Raw genomic sequence first — 6,635 nt, forward strand, 5'->3', positions numbered from 1 at the left:
CAATAGTGGCATCATGAGCTAGGTCTATGCGTAGTTTCTATGCACGAGTTGAACACAAAGCAGTTGTGGGCGTCGATATTGTCAATTTGCTTGTCGTTACTAGTCTTATCTTGATTCGGCGGCATCATGGGATGAAGCGGCCCGGACCGACCTTACACGTACGCTTACGTGAGACTGGTTCCACCGATTGACATGCACTAGTTGCATAAGGTGGCTGGCGAGTGTCTGTCTCTCCCACTTTAGTCGGATCGGATTCGATGAAAAGGGTCCTTATGAAGGGTAAATAGAAATTGGCATATCACGTTATGGTTTTGGCGTAGGTAAGAAACGTTCTTGCTAGAAACCTATAGCAGTCACGTAAAAACTTGCAACAACAATTAGAGGACGTCTAACTTGTTTTTGCAACATGTGTCGTGTGATGTGATATGGCCAAAAGGATGTGATGAATGATATATGTGATGTATGAGATTGATCATGTTCTTGTAATAGGAATCATGACTTGCATGTCGATGAGTATGACAACCGGCAGGAGCCATAGGAGTTGTCATTATTTATTTATGACCTGTGTGTCAACATAAACGTCATGTAATTACTTTACTTTATTGCTAAAGTGTTAGCCATAGTAGTAGAAGTAATAGATGACGAGACAACTTCAAGAAGACACGATGATGGAGATCATGACGATGGAGATCACGGTGTCATGCCGGTGACAATGATGATCATGAAGCCCCGAAGATGGAGATCAAAAGGAGCAAATGATATTGGCCATATCATGTCATTATTTGATTGCATGTGATGTTTATCATGTTTTACATCTTATTTGCTTAGAACGACGGTAGCTTAAATAAGATGATCCCTCGTAATAATTTCAAGAAAGTGTTCCCCCTAAGTGTGCACCGTTGTGAAGGTTCGTTGTTTCGAAGCACCATATGATGATCGGGTGTGATAGATTCTAACATTCGAATACAACTAGTGTAAGCCAGATTTACACACACAATACACTTAGGTTGACTTGACAAGCCTAGCATGTACAGACATGGCCTCGGAACACGGAAGACCGAAAGGTCAAGCATGAGTCGTATAGAAGATACGATCAACATGAAGATGTTCACCGATGTTGACTAGTCCGTCTCATGTGATGATCGGACACGACCTAGTTAACTCGGATATGTTTCACTTAGATGACTGGAGGGATGTCTATCTGAGTGGGAGTTCATTGAATAATTTGATTAGATGAACTTAGTCTAAATCTTTACAATATGTCTTGTAGATCAAATGGCCCACGTTGTCCTCAACTTCAACGCGTTCCTAGAGAAAACCAAGCTAAAAGATGACGGCAGCAACTATAAGGACTGGGTCCAGAACCTGAGGATCATCCTCATAGCTGCCAACAAAGATTATGTCCTAGAAGCACCGCTAGGTGACGCACCCATCCCAGAGAACCAAGACGTTATGAATGCTTGGCAGTCACGTGCTGATGATTACTCCCTCGTTCAGTGCGGCATTCTTTACAGCTTAGAACCAGGGCTCCAAAAGCGTTTTGAGAGACACGGAGCATATGAGATGTTCGAAGAGCTGAAAATGGTTTTCCAAGCTCATGCCCGGGTCGAGAGATATGAAGTCTCCGACAAGTTCTTCAGCTGTAAGATGGAGGAAAATAGTTCTGTCAGTGAGCACATACTCAAAATGTCTGGGTTGCATAACCGCTTGACTCAGCTGGGAGTTAATCTCCCGGATGACACGGTCATTGACAGAATCCTTTAGTCGCTTCCACCGAGCTACAAGAGTTTTGTGATGAACTTCAATATGCAGGGGATGGAAAATTCCTGAGGTATATTCAATGCTGAAATCAGCAGAGGTGGAGATCAAAAAGGAACATCAAGTGTTGATGGTGAATAAAACCACTAAGTTCAAGAAAGGCAAGGGTAAGAAGAACTTCAAGAAGGACGTCAAGGGAGTTGCCGCGCCCGGTAAGCAAGCTGCCGGGAAGAAGCCAAAGAATGGACCCAAGCCCTAGACTGAGTGTTTTTATTGCAAGGGAAGTGGTCACTGGAAGCGGAACTACCCCAAATACTTAGCGGACAAGAAGGCCGGCAACACTAAAGGTATATGTGATATACATGTAATTGATGTGTACCTTACCAGTACTCATAGTAGCTCCTGGGTATTTGATACCGGTGCGGTTGCTCACATTTGTAACTCAAAGTAGGAGCTGCGGAATAAGCGGAGACTGGTGAAGGATGAGGTGACGATGCGCGTCGGGAATGTTTCCAAGGTCGATGTGATCGTCGTCGGCACGCTGCCTCTACATTTACCTACGGGATTAGCTTTAAACCTCAATAATTGTTATTTAGTGCCAGCTTTGAGCATGAACATTGTATCAGGATCTCGTTTAATTCGAGATGGCTACTCATTTAAATCCGAGAATAATGGTTGTTCTATTTATATGAGAGATATGTTTTATGGTCATGCTCCATTGGTGAATGGTTTATTCTTGATGAATCTCGAGCGTAATGTTACACATATTCATAGTGTGAATACCAAAAGATGTAAGGTTGATAATGATAGTCCCACATACTTGTGGCACTGCCTCCTTGGTCACATAGGTGTCAAACGCATGAAGAAGCTCCATGCAGATGGACTTTTGGAGTCTCTTGATTACGAATCATTTGACACATGCGAACCATGCCTCATGGGTAAAATGACCAAGACTCCGTTCTCAGAAACAATGGAGCAAGTAACCAACTTATTGGAAATCATACATACTGATGTGTGCGGTCCAATGAGTGTTGAGGCTCGCAGTGGCTATCATTATGTTCTCACCCTCACTGACGACTTGAGTAGATATGGGTATGTCTACTTAATGAAACACAAGTCTGAGACCTTTGAAAAGTTCAAGGAATTTCAGAGTGAGGTTGAGAATCAACGTGACAGGAAAATCAAGTTCTTGCGATCAGATCGTGGGGGAGAATACTTGAGTCACGAATTTGGCACACACTTAAGAAAATGTGGAATAGTTTCACAACTCACGTCGCCTGGAACACCTCAGCATAATGGTGTGTCCGAACGTCGTAATCGCACTCTATTGGATATGGTGCGATCTATGATGTCTCTTACCGATCTACGACTGTCATTTTGGGGCTATGCTTTAGAGACTGCTGCATTCACTTTAAATAGGGCTCCGTCGAAATCTGTTGAGACGACACCGTATGAATTATGGTTTGAGAAGAAACCTAAGCTGTCATTTCTAAAAGTTTGGGGATGCAATGCTTATGTCAAGAAACTTCAACCTGAAAAGCTCGAACCCAAATCAGAAAAATGCGTCTTCATAGGATACCCTAAAGAAACTATTGGGTATACCTTCTACCTCAGATCCGAAGGCAAGATCTTTGTTGCCAAGAATGGATCCTTTCTAGAGAAAGAGTTTCTCTCGAAAGAAATAAGTGGGAGGAAAGTAGAACTTGATGAAGTATTACCTCTTGAACCGGTAAGTGGCGCAGCTCAAGAAAATGTTCCTGAGGTGCCTGCACCGACTAGAGAGGAAGTAAATGATGATGATCATGAAACTTTAGATCAAGTTGCTACTGAACTTTGTAGGTCCACGAGGACACGTTCCGCACCAGAGTGGTACAGCAACCCTGTCTTGGAAATCATGTTGTTAGACAATGGTGAACCTTCGAACTATGAAGAAGCCATGGCGGGCCCGGATTTCGACAAATGGCTGGAAGCCATGAAATCCGAGATAGGATCCATGTATGAAAACGAAGTATGGACTTTGACTGACTTGTTCGTTGATCGGCGAGCCATAGAAAATAAATGGATCTTTAAGAAGAAGACAGACGCGGATGGTAATGTAACCATCTATAAAGCTCGGCTTGTCGCTAAAGGTTATCGACAAGTTCAAGGGGTTGACTACGATGAGACTTTCTCACCCGTAGCGAAGCTGAAGTCCGTCCGAATCATGTTAGCAATTGTCGCATTCTATGATTATGAGATATGGCAGATGGACGTCAAAACGGCATTCCTTAATGGTTTCCTTAAGGAAGAATTGTATATGATGCAGCCAGAAGGTTTTGTCGATCCTAAGAATGCTGACAAGGTGTGCAAGCTCCAACGCTCGATTTATGGGCTGGTGCAAGCATCTCGGAGTTGGAACATTCATTTTGATGAGACGATCAAAGTGTTTGGGTTTACGCAGACTTATGGAGAAGCCTGCATTTACAAGAAAGTGAGTGGGAGCTCTGTAGCATTTCTCATATTGTATGTGGATGACATACTGTTGATGGGAATTGATATAGAATTCTTGGAAAGCATAAAGGCCTACTTGAACAAGTGTTTTTCAATGAAGGATCTTGGAGAAGCTGCTTATATATTAGGCATCAAGATCTATAGAGATAGATCGAGACGCCTCATTGGTCTTTCACAGAGTACGTACCTTGACAAGATATTGAAGAAGTTCAAAATGGATCAGTCAAAGAAGGGGTTCTTGCCTGTATTGCAAGGTATGAGATTGAGCACGGCTCAATGCCCGACCACGGCAGAAGATAGAGAAAAGATGAGTGTCGTCCCCTATGCCTCGGCCATAGGGTCTATCATGTATGCTATGCTGTGTACCAGACCTGATATAAACCTTGCCGTAAGTTTGGTAGGAAGGTACCAAAGTAATCCCGGCATGGACCACTGGACAGCGGTCAAGAATATCCTGAAGTACCTAAAAAGGACTAAGGATATGTTTCTCGTTTATGGAGGTGACGAAGAGCTCGTCGTAAAGGGTTACGTCGATGCTAGCTTCGACACAGATCTGGATGACTCTAAGTCACAAACCGGATACGTGTATACTTTGAATGGTGGGGCAGTAAGCTGGTGCAGTTGCAAGCAAAGCGTTGTGGCGGGATCTACATGTGAAGCGGAGTACATGGCAGCCTCGGAGGCAGCACAAGAGGCAATCTAGGTGAAGGAGTTCATTACCGACCTAGGAGTCATACCCAATGCGTCAGGCCCAATGACTCTCTTCTGTGACAACACTGGAGCTATTGCCCTTGCCAAGGAGCCCAGGTTTCACAGGAAGACCAGGCATATCAAGCGTCGCTTCAACTCCATTCGTGAAAGTGTTCAAAATGGAGACATAGAGATTTTTAAAGTACATACGGACCTGAATGTGGCAGATCCATTGACTAAACCTCTCCCTAGAGCAAAACATGATCAACACCAGAACTGCATGGGTGTTCGATTCATCACAATGTAACTAGACTATTAACTCTAGTGCAAGTGGGAGACTGTTGGAAATATGCCCTAGAGGCAATAATAAAATGGTTATTATTATATTTCTTTGTTCATGATAATTGTCTATTGTTCATGCTATAATTGTGTTATCCGGAAATCGTAATACATGTGTGAATACATAGACCACAACACGTCCCTAGTGAGCCTCTAGTTGACTAGCTCGTTGATCAAAAGATAGTCATGGTTTCCTGACTATGGACATTGGATGTCATTGATAACGGGATCACATCATTAGGAGAATGATGTGATGGACAAGACTCAATCCTAAGCATAGCTCAAAGATCGTGTAGTTCGTTTGTTGTAGCTTTTCTGAATGTCAAGTATCATTTCCTTAGACCATGAGATTGTGCAACTCCCGGATACTGTAGGAGTGCTTTGGGTGTGCCAAACGTCGCAATGTAACTGGGTGACTATAAAGGTACACTATAGGTATCTCTGAAAGTGTCTGTTGGGTTGGCACGAATCGTGACTGGGATTTGTCACTCCGTATGACGGAGAGGTATCTCTGCGCCCACTCGGTAATGCATCATCATAATGAGCTCAATATGACCAAGTGGTTGATCACGGGATCATGCACTACGGCACGAGTAAAGTGACTTGCCGGTAACGAGATTGAACGAGGTATTGGGATACCGACGATCAAGTCTCGGGCAAGTAACGTACCAACTGACAAAGGGAATTGTATATGGATTGATTGAATCCTCGACATTGTGGTTCATCCGATGAGACCATCGAGGAACATGTGGGAGCCAACATGGGTATCTAGATCCCGATGTTGGTTATTGACCGGGGAGTCATCTCGGTCATGTATGCGTGTCTCCCGAACCCATAGGGTCTACACATTTAAGGTTCGGTGACGCTAGGGTTGTTGAGATATTAGTATACGGTAACCCGAAAGTTGTTCGGAGTCCCGGATGAGATCCCGGACGTCATGAGGAGTTCCGGAATGGTCCGGAGGTGAAGATTTATATATAGGAAGTCAATTTTCGGCCATCGGGAAAGTTTCGGGGGTAATCGGTATTGTACCGGGACCACCGGAAAGGTCCCGGGGGTCCACCGGGTGGGGCCAGCTATCTTGGAGGGCCCCATGGGCTGAAGTGAGAGGGGAACCAGCCCCTAGTGGGCTGGTGCGCCCCCCCCTTGGGCCTGCCCTGCGCCTAGGGTTGGAAACCCTAGGGGTGGAGGGGCGCCCCACTTGCCTTGGGGGGCAAGCCACCCCCTTGGCCGCCGCCCCCCCTTGGAGATTGGATCTCCTAGGGACGGCGCCCCCCCTAGGGACCCTATATATAGTGGGGGGAGGGAGGGCAGCCGCACCCTAGCCCCTGGCCTCTCCCTCTTCCTCCCGTGACACT

This window comes from Triticum aestivum, chromosome 1A (assembly GCF_018294505.1).
Source record: "Triticum aestivum cultivar Chinese Spring chromosome 1A, IWGSC CS RefSeq v2.1, whole genome shotgun sequence".
NCBI classification, from domain to species: Eukaryota; Viridiplantae; Streptophyta; class Magnoliopsida; order Poales; family Poaceae; genus Triticum; species Triticum aestivum.